Source organism: Pinus tabuliformis, chromosome J (assembly GCF_031772625.1).
Source record: "Pinus tabuliformis cultivar Carrire ecotype Pingquan chromosome J, CPIR1, whole genome shotgun sequence".
NCBI classification, from domain to species: domain Eukaryota; kingdom Viridiplantae; phylum Streptophyta; class Pinopsida; order Pinales; family Pinaceae; genus Pinus; species Pinus tabuliformis.
Genome location: NC_142295.1, coordinates 443,379,032 through 443,402,532, shown reverse-complemented (window position 1 = coordinate 443,402,532; position 23,501 = coordinate 443,379,032). Strand labels below are relative to the sequence as shown.

At 36.1% G+C, this 23,501-nt stretch overlaps 1 pseudogene; it reads left to right on the top strand.

The window, feature by feature from the left end:
* Positions 1–22,597: 22,597 nt before the first annotated feature.
* Positions 22,598–23,155, top strand: LOC149227724 (putative histone H2A.1 pseudogene; annotated as a pseudogene).
* The last annotated feature ends 346 nt before the right edge of the window (positions 23,156–23,501 follow it).

The window sequence follows — 23,501 nt, the reverse complement described above, 5'->3', positions numbered from 1 at the left end:
AATGATTTTGTAGGCTTCTTTGGTTGTGAAGGTACCCTTTTCCTCATATCCCCATCTGAGAATATCCGTGCCTGCCGACTTTAGAATTTTTCGTTTTTGAAGTTCAGAGGAGAGAGATAGTTGTGTTTGCTCCGGGCTGTAAGGTAATATATGACTAGCTTCTTTCCACTCTCTATGTTCTTGGTTAGTGTGTGAGCTCCAAAAGTGATTCACCTTATCATATTGATTTATATCTTGATCTGAGATTCCCTGAATGATATCTCTGAGGTGTGGGAGCTGCTGCCATGAGTCTTCCCAAAACCTTGCTGTGTGGCCATCCTTCACCTCCCAAAAACTGTGCTTTTGAATTATATCTCGATGTTGAATGGCAGAGTTCCAAATAACCGAGCCTTTACTGACTTCTGACATTCTAATTCTCTCCTCTAAGGGTAAGTTTCTTGCATATTTCGCTGTCCATAGGGAGGCCCAAGGTGTGCTAGGATTTGAGAGCCATTTCCACCAAATTTTTGCCCCCATTATCATGTTGCTATGTTCCGGGTCTCTTAGCCCAATGCCTCCTGCTTTTTTAGGTAGACAAGCTTTCTCCCATTTGACGAGTGCCCACTTTCGATTTGGCCCAGAACTTCCCCATAAGAAGTTACGCTGAAGCTGTTTGATGGCTTTGAGCACCCACTTAGGTGCCGCCAATATAGAGAAGAGGTAAAGAGGCATTGACTGTAGAACAGCTTTGATTAGCACTATCCTACTAGCCATATTAAGAGCTCTATGAGTCCAAAGGAACAATCTGGCTTCCAGTTTTTCTAAAAGGCTATTCCAAGAGGAATGCTTGAGAGCCGAGGCAATTAGAGGAGCTCCCAAGTAATTAGAAGGAAGGGAAGCGATGGTGAAGCCGAGGATACGGGCTATAGCTCTCTGGGTGGTGGGAGGCGTATTGAAAAAGAATATCTGAGATTTGACTTTGTTGATGAGAGCTCCTGAGGCGTTCGAGAAGTTTTCAAGAATAGATTTAAAAGATCGAGCTTCTTGAACAGAGGGATGACCAAATAACATGTTATCATCTACGAATTGCTGGTGCGAAAAGGCAGGAGCCTGGTGGAGAGCTAGACCCTTAAGGTTGTGAGAATGGATAGCCGATTTAATGCTACGGCCTAAACCTTCAGCTAAGATGACAAACAGAAAGGGCGAGAGAGGATCCCCTTGTCTAATCCCCCGAGAAGGACGGAAGGTAGACGACGGGATTCCATTAATGAGAATAGAGAAGAACGAGGAGGATAGAAGATTGCTGATCCATCTGATCCAGGAGGGGGCGAAACCAAAGGCTTTAAGGATTTTTTGCATATATTCCCAACTGATACTATCAAAAGCCTTAGACAAATCAATTTTGAGCAACATACCTGGTTTTTTTGAATGCTTGAGAGAGTGGATTATTTCATGGGTTAGAATGATCCCATCCGTGATCTGCCTTCCTTCTACATACCCAGATTGTTCTGGAGATATGATAAGGGGAAGCAAGGGCTTCAATCTGGAAGCTATGACCTTGGAGACAATCTTGTATATAATGTTGCACAAAGCAATTAGTCTGTATTTGTCCGGAGTGTTGGATTCCTCTGCTTTGGGGATTAGTGCAATGAATGTTGCATTCAGACCTGGATACATCCATCTTAGAGTGCGCGATTCTTCCACGACCTGCCAAACTTCCTCTTTGACCAGATCCCAGAAATGCTGAAAAAAGTTTGAAGTAAATCCATCTGGTCCTGGCGCCTTCCCTGCTTTTAGTTGATTCACCGCCATTTCAACCTCCTGAAGACTTATGGGCTTGAGAAGAAGAATATTGTGCTCTTCAGTAATTAATCTGGGTATATTTCGGATAATTTTATCAATAGCCTCTGTTCTGTTTATGTTAGGTTCCTGATTCATCTTCTTGAAGTAATTGAGGAACTCCTGTTCGATTCCTTCGTGGGTTTCAATTTTGGTTCCATGCTCATTGTTGACATAAGAAATTTGATTGATCATTCTTCTTTGCACTGTGGTTTTGTGAAAGAATTTCGTATTCTTTTCACCCTCCTTCAGCCATCTAACTCTCGATTTTTGCCTCCAGAGAGTTTCTTCCTGTAGGTCCCTTTCGAGGATTTTATTTTCTATGGTCTGCTCTTTCTGGGCCAGCTCTTCCGAGCGTCCTTCAGAGATCATTCTTTGCTGAATATCTTTCATTTCTTGATGAAGGATTTCCTTGGCTTTGAGAATGTTGCCGAAGATGGATTGATTCCAACGTTTAATTTCCCCTTTGAGGTACTTTAGCTTCCTTTGGAATATAGACATTTTTGTTCCATCAGTTGGATTAAATTTTAGCCAAGTTGTTCTGACAAATTCATAGAAGTCCGGATGAGTTAGCCAAAAAGCCTCAAACCGAAAGGGTCGCCTTATATTGCTACCAGGCCGATTCCAGTGGAGGGCGATCGGCCAGTGATCAGAGCCTGAAAAAGGAAGGATAGATGCTGTGAATTCTCCCCCTAGATGAACTGCATTATCAGAGATCAGAAATCGATCAAGACGCGAAGCTATTTGCATGGGTTCTGGCCTTTTATTGTTCCAAGTGTAGAGGCCGTTATTTGAAGGAATATCTATCAGCCAATTATTTTGAATGAAGTCTTTTAATATAGAGCCATCCCTGTTTATTTTGCAACGCCCTCCTTTTTTTTCCTCCATTGTTGCAATCATATTATAATCTCCTCCTGATATCCATAGCGGGTGTTCCCTCTCTGTATTAAGCTGCTTCAAATCTTCCAAAATTTCAATCTTGTGCTGGGTTTCTTGAGGAAAATACACATTTGTTATGTGACCATAGATATTGGTACCAATGATATGAAAGATGGCTTGAATGAAATTTTTGTTTGCATGTATATTAACTAATTGAATTATTCTTGCATCCCAGAGCACTGCAAGTCCTCCTGAGGCTCCCTGAGCATCAACAGCTGTAACTAACCCTCCTGGCCAGGCCTTTGCTGCTATTTTTTCCAAGACTGTCGAATTACACTTTGTTTCTTGCAAAAAGAGAATTGTGGGTTTTTCCTCCATTAACATGTTTTTTAATAATCTTCCTTTCCTTGGGCTATTAAGCCCTCTAATATTCCACAAGATCAGCTTCATTGGGAAGGCTTGGGGTTGGTATTGAAGTACTTGGTTAGCTTAGCATATCTGCCTGATTCTACTAATACTTCTCCAATCTTGATGGTTCTCTCCAGAGTAGTTTTCCTGCCTCGTTTTTTGCTATCTTTGGTGATAAACTTCCCATCCCATTGGCTACCAATTTGGACTCCTAATGAGTATTTTTTTTAGCTTTATTAAGGACTGCCACCAGGTTGTCCACTTGTCTATCAGGTATTTTGTCGAAATTTCCTGTTTTACAAGCTTGTTCTAGGCCCAAGATATCTAGCTCACCAATATCTATTGATTCCGTGTCCTCCTCCATGATTTGAGGTTCTTGCTGGTATCCATCGATGTCCTTCTTGTTTTCTGTATTGGGATCTGTACCATCTATATCCATTTCAGGGAAGCTCCAAGTGTTTGATGCAGTTTTAAGCTTGTTACCCCTTTGTTCTGCATTCTGTTCCCCTGTTATCATTTTGGATCCTTCAATCTTCTCCTGGCCAGATTCGTTTTGATTGAAGGGCCTATTGTCTGGATCCAGCATTTCTTCATTGGCTAGGACTTCAAAGCTATTGCTAGTAGAGGGCTTTGATTGATCTACTGGGGGAGTCTTTGTAGAGATTACTAATTTTTTGTTTCCTCTTCGGCGATTGAGCACCTTAGTGAAGTCATCCGGCGTTGGGTTTTCCTGGGAAGTTTGAACTGAGGGTTTGTTATTTAAAGGGCAATCTCTGTAGAGGTGTCCTGGGTCATGACATTTTCTGCATCTAAAGGGTACATGCTCATAATCAATTAACTGTATCCATTCCACATCTTCATGAAAAAGACTTACCGTATCCGACAGGGCTTGTTTAAGGTCCATGTAGACGCAGATCCGTGCATATGAGGTATATCTGTGCGTCTTTGTGTCTTCTGCTATCTTGACGAAGTCGCCTAGAACATTGCCTATCGCTTTGAGAGACTCCTCTTCCCAGTACTCCAATGGCAAAGAATACAGCCTGATCCACACCGGTGCGCAGCTTAGGTATTCTTTATCAGGGTTGAATCTTTTGATCCATTCTTTTAGAAATAGCCCAGCAGAGTTAAAGAAATAAGGCCCTCCATCTAAAACTCTGTTTCTGTCTTCCAAACAGTTGAAGACGGCCGTAAGAAACCCCTTAGGCCCTAGATGCAAGGTTATGTGTCCTTTTGGATGCCATTTAACATTTATCCATGCTCTCAGCACTTTCTCGTTTGGCCATATTCCAATAAACTTGCCTATGAGAGCATGATCTCTCATATACTGAATCCTGGCATTGATGCGATGGCTTGGTAGCTCTACTTTTGGCCTATGCGTAGCTACTGGTTTGCATGTGGAAGAACTGACCTTTGGCTTGTCCTTCTGTGCTTGTTCAGTTTCCGTCTGCTGATTTTTGTCTACACTTTCATCATTGTACTCCTTATCCCTTTCTGATCCCTCGATATTCCCTTGTTTGTTGTCATTTGTTGGAGGAGGCGCCCCTCCTTCCCCTTGAGGGGGGCTCATTGATGCCGCCAGCCAAGACCAGTGGGTTGAGACCTGCTATACTGCCACGTACTGCCCCTGTCGAGCTCTTTTTGGATGACCTGCCATCGCAGGTGAGTTCTGAAACCCTAGGGTTTAGTTGCAGAACCACGCAGAGCCGTCCAACTTCATCTTCATCTTCCCATGTTGGGACTATGTGTTGTAGAGGACATCACCAATTCTTGCTGTGAATAATCAAACTATTGGATTATAAAAAATAATTAATTATGCATGAAAGGCCAAGTGTCACCTATGAGGACTCATATAAAATAAGGGGAAAGCCATGGGAGAGAGGACTTTTTCTTTACCCTATTGTTGGATGGATGAGACTATGTCAGAGTAGTGACTACGAACTATAGTGAGTTTGGTGAGGTAGAGGACTTTAGAGAGGAGACTCTTGAGCCAAAGAGTGCTCTCCTCTACGAGCTAATACATTCCTCCATTGTAGAACCCCATTGTAGTTCGGGGTTTGCAGGGAAGGAAAGCACCCAAGGAGTAGGCTGGGAGGTCAACCGGTGGGTCATTGCATTTGGATTAAGTACGTCAGCATTCACACTTGGAGGCGACCGAAAACGAAAGAGGGCAAATAGCGGCAAGTCAAGTTTGAATCTCATCTCTTGGTGAGTGGTACCTATGTTGTTATACTATTATTTTGTATGAATTCATTATGGTTTTAGTTAGTAACATGTAAATTAGATGATATGTTCAATGAAGTGAAATTTAGGAAAGTTGTATATAATGCTTAATAATTTTTTAGTTCCCGATGCTATTTTCTTATGGTTGTATTTTTAGTATTTAAAAAAAAAAAAAAAAATTATAGGGTTGGTCCCTACACAATTGTGTGGGATAACACATTTTCTTGAATATCTAAGTAATATGATAATTTTATTTTAAATTTTCTCATTTGCCTTTTTTTGTTAAGAATAGGTCGATCTTAACTCGAAATTATCATGAGTCTTGGGATTTATGATGGATATATGTTAGATCCCATGTCCCTATGAATATTTGCATTAAATCCATCTTATATAATAATCTAATCCATTAATATATATTGAAATCAATGCAATCCAATAATATTCACTAACCATCAAACTCATGAGATCCAAATTAAATGTCCCACTCCTGGAAATATTTCCACCTAAGACGAATTTGTTCATACATGGTCTCTATCTCATTGGAATTGGACTAATATTTAAAAATCAAATAATAATTTTTTTAATGAAGAATAAATTTATTTTTTGTCCATGGGGCATAGAATAGACGGCGATGAGGTGTAATATTAAGTCACTTCGTGATGTAAAGGTCATCGGTTTGAAAATCTATGGGCAAAAATCTAACCATGTTAAGGGTTGGTGTGGCACAGGCCAAGTGCGATCCCCGTGTGATTTTGATGGCGTAGATTCCCATGGGTCACAGTTTCTCAACCCATAGGTCAAGTCTGATGTAATCTTTAGAGAACTCAAAGAACTTGACAAACAAACAAAATTATTTTTAATTTTTTAAGTATAAAATTTTTATAACATTTTTTAAGTATATTCTTGAGATTCCTAAATGTTTTTAATATATGGTTGATGTGTGTTTTACATGGACGCATAAATACAAAGCATCATCATTGTGAGCACCATAAGCAAAGATGGATGTGATATGTATAGAAGTTGCGAAATGATACAATAACTCATGTGCCAAACCCAATCAAACCAAACCCTAGGCTAATAAATAGACTCTATTTGACAGTGTCTGTGCAAATTTACTTTGCATCAATAAATCCATGTTATATAATAATGCAATCCATTAATATATATTGAAATAAATGCAATCCAATAATATTAACTAAAATCAATGCAATCAATTAATTCAATCACACTACGCCTAATGTATCCCATATTATTCACTGAAATCAATGCAATAAATTAATTCAATCATACTACACCTAATGTATCTCATATTTTTCACTAAAATCAATGCAATCAATTAATTCAATCACACTTAAACTAATGCAATCCAATAGTATTCACTGAAATTAATGCAATTGATTTATTCAATCACACTTAATTAACACATCCAATAGTATTATCTGAAATCAATGCAATCAATTAATTCAATCACACTTCAACTAATATATCTAAATAGTATTCACTGAGTTAATTCAATCACAATCCAATAATATTCACTAAAATCAATGCAATCAATTAATTCAATCATACTTAAACTAATGCAATCTAATAGAAGTCACTGAAATAAATGCAATCACTTAATTCAACCACATATACAGTAATGCATTCAATACTATTCACTGAAATCATTGTAAACAATTAATTCAATCGCACTTAAACCAATACATTAGTTGAAAATTATGATAATTATTTTTTATAAATTTTAATTTAATAACGCTCATTATAACATACATGTGTAATTCTTTCCATATTGAATATGATATTGACGTGTGACACATTAACCAACAATATCGAAGTATTGTGTGATACCGTTAATTTAAATGATTAATAACTTCTTCCACAAAATAGTGACCCCTCGCGCCATTTAATTCATTCTTTCATTCATTTTATTTATTTAATTTTAATAATATATGTTAAATAAAGTGTTTAAGATATAAAACCAAAGATTAGAATAACATAAAATAAATATGTATGATTATAAATTAATACTATTATATTTAAAAATTGTATATTATGTTATAATTGCATCAAATAACAAAACACTTTCACAAATTATCCATATCATATTGTATTGAATAATAACAATTGAGTGGTTTGCATCCAATTACATTGCAAAAATTAATGATTGTGTTGTCAAATTTGAAAGAAAAAATAAAATTAAACAGTGTCGCTTGATATGTTTTAGAATTTGTTTTCTCTCCCTGCCAAGTTTTATACCATTTACAAAAGTCTAGACTGTTCTCATGCATGTTTCTCTGCCAAAACTTATTAGCAATAGGAGCAACTACTCAAGTAACGTTTATGGGTTAAATAAGGGGGAGAAAAGTTTCATAGAGATGACATACCGAATACAATATTATTGCCATTGCTTCTCAGTAATAATACTCACAATCTTACTTTGTGTTGCAAATTCATCCAAACAACTTGGCACAAGTATTTTTGAAAGACAAAATAGCAAGGCGATAAGGAGATATTGCACAACAATCGAAATCTTAAAGGAATGCAGGATTATGTTCTTTAGTTTTTAATCTATATTTAAGCCAATAATATATTTCTATGTAGTTTAATGTTTAGAATACTTATTACAATGGGTAATGGATCGGTTTGGTCACATCTCATTACCATAACTAGTGGGATTATACAAAAAAGGGAGATTCTAACCCATCTCATTACTATGACAGGTAGGATTATATGAAAAGGGAGATTCTATAATAATTTATGGCTATGCATTGAATACTTGGATAGCCTTGACGGACATTAATCATTAAATTTTTTTACTCCTAGAAAATGGTATCTCTCAACTCATATAGTCTCTTATAGACTATAATTATAACACAAGTGTTGAAAAATGTAACTAGTGTCAGTCTTCATAATTGTATTTGATTCATGATGTAATGTATTTGTTAAAAGAAAGAAGAAGGAATTTTATTATAAAAGAATTTGACTTATTAAAGAATGGGTTTCATGCTTGGGTCAATGGTTTTTAGGTCAAAGCCTCCATTGTAGGCTTCTAGGGTTTATGTCAAAAGTCCTAGTCCTTGTCATCAGGTAAAAGACCCTTCTTAGGCTTCATCTATCAAGAAAGCAATTTATTTTATTGTAAAATAGGTCTTTTAGGTCTTCTCCACCAAGTTGGCCTCAAGAAGGACAAGTTGTCCTCATCAATGGAATTTGACATGTTAGGATATTCTGACACATAGGAAATACTTAAGGACAACTTGGTATAGTGTATATTTAGGTAAAGTGTGTTTCTTTAGTATGTACTTTTTGTAACTTACAATCTGACGGTCACAATATGTTCTATACATGAAGTGATCTGACGGTTTGTTCTCTCCTCAGTATTACTGACACTTCATCCGTGGCTTAACACCCGATTGGTCCATCATCTTTATTTAAAGAGCATGGAGGGTCATTTTTTTAGGTGACCATTCATGAGAGAAGATTATGTAAATTTTCTTTCTTTTACATTAATAAATTTCCTGAAGTGGCCACGTTGGCTCAAGTCGTGGACTGTTTCCCTCTTTGAGGGTTTTAACCACGTCAAGAATATTGGTGTACTGATTTGTGATATGTTTGTGAGTGGTGTCCTTTGGTGTTATATCTAAGGAACTTACCCTGTAAATTCCTACAAAACCTCACAGATTCACTATATAAAGGCAACAACTCAACCTCATTTGTAGCACATTCACAACATGTTCGATCTATAGTTGTTAGAGGCAGAAAAGGGTGTGAAATTCAAGGAAGAGGAAGGAAATCCTAGTGAAGGAGAAGGAAGTCTTTGTCAAGCATAAAAAGTCAAATTTTATCTCTTTGTCTCACACGTGTGAAGTTGTTGGGTTGCTGGAAGGGTCGAAATTGTAGTGCCGAAATTCTGGAGGAGCTGGGCCGAAATTCTGGGTTGTTCTTGGATTGTGGTTGATGGACAAGAAGAGACTACTAAAGTTTGCTAAATCATCTTGGAAGGCTAACTTGGTGGAGGATAAAGGTATTTTGGTTGGGTATAAGGTCTTGGTCTATCTCAATTTGATTAATGGAAGAGTTTGATTGGGTTTTCCCCTAGAGAGCTGTTTTAGTCTTGGTTGAGTACCTACATCTGGTGTCATTGATTTTCATGTTCTTATTTGATGATTGCTTGATGAAACAAAGATAAAAGAAGAATATAAAGAGAATATAATAAGGCTACAAGAATATCACAAGTAATTATCAATATAAGAGAATCTGTTTACCTTCCTGATTTTCTAACATGGTTTTAGAGCTAAGGTGAAGAAGAGAGGAAAAAGGCAACTTAAAGGTCAATTGAAAGAAAGGTTAAGGAAGAAGAAACAAAAGAAGTCCATCAAGGAAAGGAGCATATAAGAAGAGAATCCTACTATCTATAGAGACTATGTCAACCATAATGGATACAACAAACAAGCTAGAAGGAGCCTCCAAATACAGGGCATGGAAAAATATGATAGATCTTATTCTCGCTAAACATAAATTTTTGGATATTGTTCAAGGAAAAGTTAAGAAAACTAGAGATGATGCATGAAAGGAGAATTTCATGGAAACTGGCATCTTGACCATGAATCTAATAGTAGATGGAGTAAAGCACAATCTAATCCCATACATATCCAATATAGACTCTGCTCAAGAAATGTATGAAGCCCTCTCCATGTTTTTTACCATAAAGAACATTAGACGGATAACTAGCCCCAAGAATGAACTAAGGACAATAAAGATGATATTGTGTCATCATATTTTGTAAATATATCTAGCATAAGAGGTGAACTCCAAGCTATAGATGAATTTGTACCATAAAAATAATTTGTGATTACTACTCTACTAGGTCTACCAAAATCTTGGAGCTCTTTTGCATCAAGAATTAGCAGTTGGAAAGATACTACAAACTTTGAACACATGTTGAATGCATGAAATCAAGAAGAATATCGCATCCCATTGTAGATAACAAGGAGGATGAAGAAGATAACACTTCTGATTCCTACTCAACTCATCATAAGAAGAAGGGAACATTAAAGAAGTTCAAAGGACCAAAGAAGAAGATTAATCTATCAAAAATTGAGTGCTACAATTGTCATAAGATAATACACTACAAAAGTTAATGTTCTGAGAATCTAAGAAATAAGAAGAGAGAAAGAGAACATGTGAATGTTGTCAATGAAGGTCCACCAAAGAAGAAAACGTATGAAGAATTCGAAGTCAAAGAATTATTTGCTAAAGTATCTTATGGATATTATCCCTTGCATATCCTTCCATTTTAAGTTTTTTACTGTTTTTTCTTTTGTGTTTTTAGAGTTTGTAGATCTAATATATCATTTAGAACTTTTTGAATTATTTTAAAGATTTTAGGTATCCCTCAAAAGGATTGGATTTAGAGGGAGGCTCCACCATTTTACCAAAATATAAGTATCTTGTTCTTTTTTTCCTCTTTTATGTTTGGTTTCCTCCTTACATCGAGATTTGTTTGTATTGTATGCTAATAACCTTTTCTTTATATTTTCCTTGGTTAGGAAAGCTTGCATAATACACAAAGGTTATGGAGCAGAATTCAAAGGAAAGACTTGAATCATGAAAGATTTTTTGTTTCAAAGGAAGCCATTTAAGAATTGATGTCCAACAATGTTTGTTAAAGAACAATTCAATGTATGCCATAAACTACAAGATTTGTTGCAATGTTTTATTTAAACAAAAGGTATGATTATTCTTCTTTTGAAATTTGTTATATATTACTAACATCTTTATGTCTAGGGTTTTAAGTCATAAATATTCTTTTTAGGGTGATTAATAATTATATTGAACTACCCCCGTCATACCATCTCTTGTCATTTGATATTCTATGAAACCCTAGCCTTTAGGTTTCACTATAAATCCCTAGCCTCTTAATGCTAAAAGTATGTCAATGTTAATAATTAAACCCTAGTATTATTAGGGTGTGTTGATAAAGACTAGAACATATGATGAAATCCTATTCTTTTGAAGTTTAGAGTTTTGATAATGTCGTGATAAAAACCGTAATCCTTTAGGGTTTTTTGTTAATGTCTAGGTTATATAATGAAACCCTATATTTTTTGGGTTTGGTAAACTAGTGTTTATGAACAAAAACCTTGTAATAAATAAAGTTAGATCATAGGAATGAAACCCTAGGTGTATAATTGTTCGTATGATCGAAACCCTAGCTTGGTCAAAATTGTTGTATATCTAACTTTGATGTATTTATGTTTGCATCTTGGGTTTAACTAGTAGATATTGATATGAGATGATAGTGCATGATAATGAAATCCTAGATATGTATATGTGAATATGCTAACTTGATTTATTAATAAAATCTAGGGTTTGTAACAAAACCTTAGTAGAATTTGTTATGAATTCTAGGAAATAATATTGAAGCCCTAGATGTATCGTGCTATCATTGGATTGATATCTTGATTGAGTTGCTTTAAGTTTTGATGATGGAGTCTAGGGTTTGTGACAAAACCCTAGAAATTTGTTGAAATTTAGAATATATATAAAATATGTGACCCTTGTTGAATATTAACCTAACTATGTTTAAGTATTTAATAAAACTTGAACATTTTGATTCTTCCATTAAAATAACATGATTTCGATATAGTTAACTTCATGTTTCAAGTTGTATTTAGTTATACTTGTTATTAAAGTTTTTGCAGACCTGTACATAATCTTCAAAATGTTGAATATGTTCGTAATTGAAGATGATAATGATGAGCATGATGAAGGAAGCTATAAGAATTATTATGATCAATATGACCTTGATAAATTTAATCAAGCCTTAAAAGGATAAAGTTACTCTGATATTATAAAAAGAAGGAAGTTTTTGATCTCCATAAGTTAAGAGGGAGGGCATACTATAAGAGTCATAGTAAATACCTTAAATAAAGAATGAAATAGAAGAATGAATGAAAGTACTAACAAAAGTATTTGCAAACAAAAGACTTGAAAAGTATTGAGGTTGTATTTGGTGCTACTGAATAAATAAAAGAAGAAATATTCTAACAAGTTGTATTTAGATAACTTGGTGACGAAATAAGTAGCATCAGAATGATTGAGGACCCCAAATTCTGTATTTACTTGTATATTTATTTGAATTTTTATTATTGATTGGGGTTGTGATTGTGTTGGATCTCTCTGTAAAAAGATTGAATGTTTGAAGCACGCTTGGAGTGGTGGATATATATCTGATTTAGTTAAAAAGGAGAGATGAATAATCTTCTAGCAATAAGATGCTTGGGAGGACATCTGGACGACCTATGTGTTGATGTTTAGATCCTGAAGTAGGGAGGGTGGCATTGGTCATGGAGCTCTAACCTTGGATACGCACCTAGACCCTGTGTTGGTGTTAGAGCTTAAAATCATGATGGTAACTAAAGTTTCTAAAGCTTGAGTAAACCTTAGTCCAACCTGATTAGAGTACCCTGGTCAGGTATCTAATTTGTAGCACCGTGTGTGTTGTAAAATCTTCATAGAGTATATCACTTTGAGATTTTCCATGTACCACTTTATATATGTAATTATGAATACCTTCCTAGTTAAGAGGAAGTGTTGAAAATGTAACTAGTCTCAGTCTTCATAATTGTATTTGATTCATGATGTAATTTATTTATCAAAAGAAATAAAAAGAAAAATTATTATAAAATAAATTGACTTATTAAAGCACGATATTCATGCTTGGGTCAATGGTTTTTAGTTCAACACCTCCATTCTAGGATTCTAGGGTTTATGTCAAGAGTCCTAGTCCTTGTCATCATGTAAAATACCCTTCTTGGGCTTCATTTATCAAGAAAGAAATTTATTTTCATGTTAAATAGGTATTTTAGGTATCCTCCACCAAGTCAGCCTCAAGAAGGACAAGTCGACATCATCAAGGGAATTCGACCTTGCAGATTCACTATATAAAGGAAGCAACTCGACCTCATTTGTAGTGCACTCACAACAAGTTCAGTCTATAGTTGTCGGAGGCAAAAAAGGGTGTGAATTTCAAGGAAGAGGAAGGAAACCCTAGTGAAGGAGAAGGAAGTATTTTTCAAGTATAAAAATTTGAATTTTCTCTCCCTTTATCTCACACGTGCAAAGTTGTCGGGTTGTTGGAAGGGCCAAAATTGCAATACTGTAGCTTGGTTGAAATTCTGGAGTAATTGGGCCGAAATTATGGGTTTTTGCTGGGCTATAGTTGTTGGACAAGAAGAGATTATTGAAGTTTGATAAATCATCTTAGAAGGATGACTTGGTGGAGGAGAAAGGTATTTTTGTTAGGTCTAAAGTCTTATTCAATCTCAATTTGATTAGTGGAAGAATTTGACTAGGTTTTCCCCTAGAGAGGGGTTTTAGCCTTAGCTAAGTACCTACATCTGGTGTCATTGATTTTCATGTTTTGATTTGATGATTGCTTGATGAAACAAACAAAAAAGAAGAATATAAATACAATATAATAAGACTACAAGAATATCACAAGTAATTAGAAATATAAGAGACTATTTATGCCTTTCTGGTTTTCTAACAACAAAGACTACTATAATTAATGATGCAAGGAAAATTTTGACATAAAATGTAAATAGAAATATTCTTGACCTAAAATGTAAATGTGGCTTACCTAGTAACAGAAATATGGCATTGGATACAAAGAATCAGTTGTTACCCACTTATTTGATGGAATCATAATACACCTTTTTATACGTGCATTTTGATAACCTAATCGAATACCTAATATACTTTGTTATTAGATAAATATTTTGTTATTAAATTGAATCATTAAGCTGAATCAAATAGGTGATTGCATATATATGTTTTTCTTGTTATTAAAAATTTAATTGAACCAACATATCTAATATTAGCCAACATATATGCAACATTACCATCTCTGTCATATACACATTCAATATTAGTAAACATAATTTTTTCAAATATTTTTAATATAATGTTACGTAACAACATCTCCTTCCTATACTTGGTTGTAGAGCGCCTCTTGACGCAACTATTATTATAGAGTAGAATTAATAATATTGAGTTTTGTAGTATTTAATAATATTTGGTTAATAATTTTTAATTTAATATTACTACAGGATAATATTAGGCAATGTATTATTATTACAATATTTGGGTTAAGGGATTTTAATGAGAATGTTAATTGACACAATATCATAGGAGAAGGTTTAGAAAATTGGATAATAATAAGTGGTTATGTTAATTTTTAACCAAAATGTTATGAGTGATTACAATGTTAGAATAGAATAAATGTATAAGTTAGTAATTAAATATTTTCGAGATATCAGAAATTAAACCAATAAGTTAAAGGTTATTAATAGTATAAGGATTAAAAATGGGGGAATCTTAAATTATAAAGAGCAGGGTTTTTTTTAAGATCATAAAAATATTTGGGGAGGGGGGTCGGTGAATAGGAGTTTAAGATGACGAGTTTGAATTGATATGAATAGAGGAGAAATAATGAATAGTGGGTTTCTAAGAGTGACTTAATTTGAATTTGTATTCATGATTGAAATTGTTGAGAAATGGCAACAAGAAATTCCAATTTAATTTGTCCTTGAATTAGACTAAGAATTAAAATCGAATTCTATTCTCATAGCAACTTGTAAATAGTTAATTAAGTTTAATTAACTTAATTAGCTTAGGAATTTCGGGTTGGAAGTCTTTCTAAATTCATGTATATGTTCTCCCTAAGTTTTAAGGGTCCAGGATGAGTTTAATTGTGAGTTGTAATTAGATCACTCAGTTTATTGAGTTATGTTCAGTTAAATTAGTTCCAAACTATTTGTGGAACTAATAAAGAGTTAACATTCAGTTGGTGCACTAGTGAATCACAAGTGTCAGTCTAGTTAATTGAAGATTCCCTCATCAGAAACTCATGCATGTCAATTCTGAGAAAGACCCAATTGATATTAGAGTGCAGGTACAATGTACTATTAGTTGTGTGATTTACTGAGTTGTAAATATCATGCATGCAATCAGAGAAGGACCTATGTTTGGATTGTGCAGTTTTGGAAGCATGAATTCCATTTAAATATGGGCTACACATCCTAAGAATTACGCAAGAGATTAGGGGCTTGGAGAACTGTTGAATAGGCTAAGGATTTGGCTTGATCTAGCTTGTGAGCTAAGAGAGTTGAGCATACTTGTGCGGAATTGTTCTAGTGAGAACAAGCTTTGTATCTTCACTCATATTTCTGATATATACAATACAAATAGTGGGGTTTTGAGAAATGGCTCTCCCTAGATACATCTTGTGTTATGTGTCATTGATTTATATTCTTCTTGTTCTTATTGTTTTCATCGATTTATTGGTTTCCGCTGGTTGAAGGTAAAAGAAGATTCTTGTCTTTTGTTGTAGTACATTGCATGAGCTTGTGAATCTACAGAAAAATCAACATTGTATCGGAGCTTAAGACAATATACTAGAGGAGATTTCGAAATTTTGAGTTTTGGGTTACAGGTGAAATTCGAATTTTCAATACATACTTCAGGGTCAGCAGATGGCGTTCTACGATTTGTGGCTCGAGTATGCCTTGGAAGGAAGCTCAAATTTTATAGCTTGAAGGGACACAATGGAGGTTGTGTTAGAGGATAATGGCTTGAAGAAATTCGTTGATCAAGAAATTCCTAAGCCAGTAGCATTAGATGCACAAAATTTGGATGAATAGAAGAAGTGTGTGGCGAAGGCAAGTCGGATAATCCTTGAGGGAGTTCAAGACCACATTGTCTCGAGTCTCCATGGAAAATAAACTTCATATGATATGAGTAAAACATTAATGAACTTGTATCAGAACAATAGTGACCAAAGGAAATTGGCACTAAAGGACAAACTTCGAAAATTAAAAATGGAGAAAGGCAAGATGATTCCAAAATACTTGACCAAGTTCACTCAGTTTTGTGATGAACTTGGAAGTGTTGGAATCATGGTTTCCGAGGATGATATGGTGAGTCTTACTCTTATAGGACTCCCAAAGAGTCAGCATAGTTATCAGTACTTTGTTAATATTTGGGAGAAGCTTCCAGATTAGGAACGACTGTGGTTGGATTTAATGCAGGAGGAGATTAGGTGGAACACTAGGGATGACTCTTCATCAAAGACCAATGATGAAGAGAACTATGTCTTAGCGATTAAGGTGAAGAAGGGGAAAGGGAAAGATTCCCATTCTAAATCAGATTCTTATCATGGAGGTAAGAAGAAATACATGACGAAAGTTAATTGCTTTCATTGTCATGAGCTAGGCCACTTTGCCACAAATTGTCCACTCAAGAAGTTTAAGAAGAAGTCCTCACAAGGAGTGGCAGGTGAGGCTTTGGCCTCTCAATTCGAATTGGAATTTTCCCTCATTGCACACATGGTGTCATCAATGATGGGAAGTGTATGTTACTTAGACAATGGAGCTTCATTCCACATGACTAGCGACAAAGAGTTATTCAGTGACCTGGAGAGAAAGATCTCCAGATGCACATCGAGATGGGTAACGATGGGAAGTATCGTGATACTGGATTGGGCATGATTACTTTTTAGAGGGAGCATGGGGCTCTGCTCACCTTGAAGAATGTTATCTATGTGTTTGGGTTGAAGAAGAACTTGGTATCCGTTTCCATGCTTGAGGATAGAGGCTATGATGTGATCTTCTCGACAGGAAAGGCGTTCCTTCGATACATAGTCACGGGTAAAGTAAAGAAGATAGGGATTCGGGTGAAGAATATCTATAAGTTGTAGGTAGAGGAGTGTGTTGCTTTGAGCACAAAAGTAGAAAGGGTGCAGATTCGAGACGTTGGAAAGTTATGGCACAGACGATTGGGCCACTTGCATCATGGGGCTTTGAAGATATTGTAGTAGATCTCTACTGGTCTTCCCAAAGGTATGCTTGAGAAATTTGATACATGCAAGGGGTGTACTTTGGTAAAATACACCAAGTCCTCCTTTCACGATAGAGACAGTCAAGCAGAGACTATTCTAGATCAAGTCTGTTTAGAATGTGTGTGAACCATTCTCGACAGCATCCACAGCCAAACACATGTATTATGTTATATTCGTTGATGACTTTTCTCGAAAATGTTGGATATTTTTCATGCAGAAAAAGGATCAAACTTTCACAAAGTTTTGTGAGTTTAAAGCATTGGTGGAGAAAGAGTTAGGAAATAAGGTTAAAGCTCTATGGATTGATAACAGTGGTGAGTATGTCTCAAATGATTTTAAGAAATTTTTTGCAGCGGAAGGGATTAAATGGGAGTTGATGACATCCCATAACCCTCAGTAGAATTGGGTGGCCGAGAGGAAGAACAGAAGCATAGTAGGGAAGTGAGGGCAATGTTGCATGATCAGGGCCTACCACTACACTTGTGGGCATAGGTATGCAACACAATGGTTTATGTTCAAAACTGTAGCCCACATCAGATATTTGAGATGAAGACACCAGAGGAGGCTTATTCCGGTAAGAGGCTAGATGTTGGTCACTCCAAGTTTTTTGGGTCATTGGTATATTGCAATGTGACCAAAGATGCATGGAAGAATATTCAGACGATGGAAAAGTTGGGGATATTAGTGGGGTACACTGATACACCTCACAACTATTGAGTGTACTTGTTGACAAATAGGATGATAGTGGTTCGCAGGGATGTCAGATTCGAAGAGGAGAAGGTCATGCGAGTTTCCCTTAAGAAGGAGCTTGAGCTACATGTGGATGAGGAGATTTTGGCTCGTAAGGTTAAGGAGCCTCAGATTGATTTGGAGCAACCACATGCAAAGGATTTGGGAGTGGAGACATCCACTCAAGAAGAGTCTTGCAGAGAGGGAAGAAAGCGCACCAAAGAGGCTGATAGATTGTTGGATGATGCACGGGAGAATGTGGGAGCACCCACTTCTCAATGCAAGAAGAGGAGGTCACCTGAGAGGTACACTAGATACATGGCTCTTATGGGAAAATGTGTTGTGACGAAGTCATATTCCTTTAAGGAAGTAGTGTAGTAGCCGGTTTGGGTTGATGCCATGGTGGAGGAGTATGATTTCATAGCTCATAACAGTGTTTGGGATGTGGTCCCGAGACTGGAGGACAAGTCAATGGTGAACTCCCACTGGCTTTACAAGGTAAAAAAAACTATAGATGGTAGTGTGGAGAAGCATAAGGTTAGATTTGTGGCCCATGGCTTTTCACAAGTAGAGGGGATTGACTATGATGAGACCCTTACTCATGTTGCAAGGTACTCATCAATCAGATATATATTGACACTATCAACACAGAAGGGTTGGAAGATAAATCATATGGATGTAAAGACATCATTCCTTAATGGCATGATTGAGGAAGAGATGTACATAGAGCATACTAAAGGTTTTAAGACCTTTGATCGTGAGTCGCATGTGCGACAACTCAAGAGAGCATTGTATGGGCTGAAGAAAGCACCCAATGCTTGGTACACCAGTATAAATAGCTACTTCACCGGGTTAGGCTTCATGAAGAGTGAATCGGATGTGAACCTGTACCACATAGTCATGGAAGGTAAAATGTTTATCATTGTACTTTATGTTGATGATCTCATATTGACAGTTGATGATCAGCTGATCAAATCTTGCAAGGAGGACCTTGCAAGGGAGTTTTAGATGAAGGACATGGGGCTCATGCATTACTTTCTTAGCATGGAAGTATGGTAGGGAGATGGGGAGTTGTTTGTGTCTCAAGAAAAGTATGCCAACGAGATACTCAGGAGATTTCGCATGGAGAGTAAAAAACCCATGGAGACTCCTCTAGTAGGTAACTTGAGGAAGGAGGATGCTACTTCAGGGGAAGTAGTGGAAGGTACTATTTATAAGAAGCTTGTGGGTTAACTCATATACTTGGTGAACACACGAACAGATATTTGCTATGCATTTAACCAGCTTAGTCAAGCGATGGTTAGGCCTACCAAGCTGTATTAGAAGGCAACAAATCATGTGTTGAGATACCTCAGGGGCACTTCTCAGTATAGATTATGGTACAGACAGACAAAGGGAGTAAATATTCAAGGCTTCACCGATGCAGATTAGGCAGGGAGTCCATCCGACTAGAAGAGCACATCAGGAGGGATCTTCAGTATTGGGTTCGTGACAATTTCTTGGTACAATAGGAAACAGAGATCAGTTGCACTCAGTTCAGCAGAGGCAGAGTACATCACTGCAATTCAGGCAGCATGTGAGGCCATCTAGATGAGGAAGATCATGGTTGGCTTGTTTGGTCAGCAGATGGATCCAACTGTGATTTACTACGATAATCAGAGTTGCATCAAACTCTTTAAAAATATATTTTTTCATTATCGGTCCAATCATATTGATATCTGATATCATCATCTCAGAGATTGTGTATTGAGGCAGATCATGTTGTTAAAGTACATTCCCACGGAGGAGTAAGATGTTGAAATTTTGAAAAAGGCATTGTCAGGATGTAATTTTGAGTTTCACAGATACAGGATCGGAGTAGCTGATAATCCCTTTCTTGTTGAGAGGGAGTGTTGAGAAATGGCAACACGAAATTCCAATTTAATTTGTCCTTGAATTAAACTGAGAATTGAAATCGAATTCTATTCTCATATCAACTTGTAGATAGTTGATTAAGTTTAATTAACTTAATTAGCTTAGGAATTTCGAGTTGAAAGTATTTCTGAAATCATGTATATGTTCTCCCTAAGTTTTAGGGGTCCAGGGTGAGTTTAACTGTGAGTTGTAATTAGATCACCCAGTTTACTGAGTTATGTTCAGTTAAATTAGTTCCAAATTGTTTGTGGAACTAATAGAGAGTTAATAGTCAGTTGGTGCACTAGAGTATCCATAAGTGTCACTCTAGTTAACTGAAGATTCCCTCATCAAAAACTCATGCATGTTGATTCTGAGAAAGACCCAATTGATACTAGAGTGCGGGGACAATGTACTATGAGTTGTGTGATTTCTTGAGTTGTAAATATCATGCATGCAATCAGAGAAGGACCTATGTTTGGATTGTGCAGTTTTGGAAGCATGAATTACCTTTAAATACGGGCTACACATCCTAGGAATTACACAAGAGATTAGGGGCTTGGAGAGTTGCTAAATAGGCTAAGGATTTGGCTTGAGATAGCTCGTGAGCTGAGAGAGTTGAGCATACTTGTGCGGAATTGTTCTAGTGAGAACAAGCTTTGTATCTTCACCCATATTTCTAATATATGCAATACAAATAGTGGGGTTTTTAGCAGTGGATTTCCCCATATACATCTTGTGTTATGTGCCATTGATTTATCTTTCTCTTGTTCTTATTGTTTCCATTGATCTATTGTGTTCCGCTGGTTGAAGGTATAACTAGATTCTTGTCTTTTACTTTAATAAATTGCAGGAGCTTGTGAATCTACAGGAAATTCTACAGAAATTGTTGGGGTGTTTTTTTATTTCAAGAGATTCCTTGATGATGCATAGGGGCTAGAAGGGGGAGGACGAGGACAACAACGTTTTTGAAATCATAAAAGTTGATAAGGTGTTTGTTATTGTGAGAGTAATAAAAAATGGAAGATTTGGCAATTTTACTTTGTTGGGTTTCAGCAATATATGTTCTTTTAGATGAGCTTTAAAGGATCTTCTTGGCTAGCCAACGTAGGTTTTTCCGTAGGAGCACAAAATTTATTGGGGTGTTTTTTTATTTTGAGGGCTTCCCTAATGATGCGCTTGGGGTAGAAGTGGGATGAAAATATTTTGAAATCAATGAAGTTGATATGATGTTTGTTATTGTGGGAGTACTCAACAAGGGCATATTTGGAAATTCTATTGTGTTGGATGTTAGCTATATGTTCTTTTAGACGATCTTTAAAGGATCTTCCTAGTTAGCGAACGTAGGTTTTTCCGTAGGATCACAGAAATTGATAAACCCTGGGGCCAAGCAACTGGGGTTTATTGAATTCTATGCTCCCACGGAAAAACCTACATTGGGCATCTTAGAAGATCCTTTAAATCTTGTCTAAAAGAACATATAGCTAAAATCCAACACAATAGAATTTCCAAATATGTCATTGTTCAGTACTCCCACAATACCAAACACCTTATCAACTTTTATGATTTCAAAATATTTTCGTCCCACTTCTACCCAAGTGCATCAACAGGGAAGCTCTTGAAATTGAAAAACACCCCAACAATTTCAATCGTGAAAATAACTTCAAATTAAGTTGTCTAGAAACCTGACATTCATTATTTCTCCTTTATTCATTTCAATTCAAACTCCTCATCTTAATCCCCTCTTTTTACCCCTTCTTCCCCCACACACTCTTCATAATCTAAAAAACACCCACTCATTATAATCTAAAATTCCCCCTTATATCTTTATAATGTTAATAACCTTTAATCCATTTTCTTTGTTTCCAACATCTCAAAAATATTTGATTGCTAACTTATACACTTATTATATTCTAACAACATAATCGCTCATAACCTTTTCGTTAAAAAATAACATACCACTTATTATTATCCAATTATCTAAAGAGATTGTGTCAATTAACTTTAGCATTAAGTTTCTTTGGCCCAATATTATAATAATGTCGCATAGCTAGCATCCCTGTCACTCAGTTTAATTATTGTACCTTGAAAGGTATGAAATAGTTGGTTTAATACCCATAGTCCATATATTAGCCCATTATGATAAGGCTAAAAAAGTAGGATCCATGATAGATGCATATCAAGATATCAAGAATTTTGAAATTACTAATTCCCTTAGATTTTTGAGAAAAAAATAATAATAATAATAATAATTTGTAATATAATCTATTTTAAAAATATTTTTTTTAAAATGTATATATAATACAATTATTATATGATATAATTAATATAGGTTAGGAACCATAGATGTCTCAATCCAAACATGCACCTCACCCAATATTAATTTATCAATTATCAAGTTTCTATCAAATTATCCATTCTCTTAAATATTTAAAAAAAAAAATTAAAAAAATATTACTACATTTTTAATATATATATATATATATAACACTTATTATGTCATATTATCTTTAATGCTATATTTGACTTAGTTATAATATTTTATTAATGATTATAACATTAATATCATTAAATTATTCATTAATTATATTAACATTGATATTATAATGATAATAATTTTGTATTAATACCATTGTTATATATATATATATATATATATATACATACATATATATATATATATATTGAAAAAAAAATTGATCATGAAGGGATCCTCTTTAAACAAAACATAAAAATTGAGGGGGGAAAATGGAGAGTTCAGGAAAGGGCAGTGGAAAGGGAGGGAGGACAGGAGCAGGCTCCAGGAAGAAGCCTGTGAGCAGAACTGCGAAGGCCGGACTGCAGATTCTGGTGGGGAGAATCGCCAGGCACCTCAAGAAGGGGTGCTATGACAAGCGGGTTGGAGGTGGCGCAGCCATCTACGTTGCTGCTGTCCTCGAATATCTGGCCGCCGAAGCATTGGATTTGGCCGGAAACACTGTCCGTGACAACAAGAAAACCAACATCATCCCTCGCCACATTCAGCTGGCGATGAGAAACGACGACGATTTGGGGAAACTTTTGGGCAAAGTGACCATCGCTAATTGTGGAGTTCTGCCAAACATTCACCAGTTTCTCCTCTCGAAGAGGACCACTAAGAAATCGGAGAAGGCTTTTATGCCAAAACCCACCAGCACACCGATCCTCCTACGCGATCCAACCAAGGAACCGAGGAAACAAGGAAACCATTGCCGTCATCTAACTATTTGCACACAAAATGCCCAATGCATGGATCTCTCAACAAAGGGAAAATATGCCCGGTTTTGAGTTTGAAAAGGTGATATCTACCAAGCAGTCGGCCTCATCATCAATCTCCATCAAATTGCTTTGGTCTTCCATGAGTATACCAATAAGCACCGGATGGCAGTGTTCGAGGAGCTAGCCGAGGAATACAACCCAGATCTGGGTCTTCAGATATCTGAGGCAGCTGAGATGCAGAAGGGACACCTGAGCGATGATGGGACCAACTCAAGTAGATTTTAGGACATCACTTTTCTCGGAAGGGCCTATTTGTATTTTACATATCATCCCTGTATACGCGAACTTGCCAAGGGCATTTTTGCAGAGCCAAACCACAGATCTGGATCAAGCATCCTGACCACGGAAGACAATG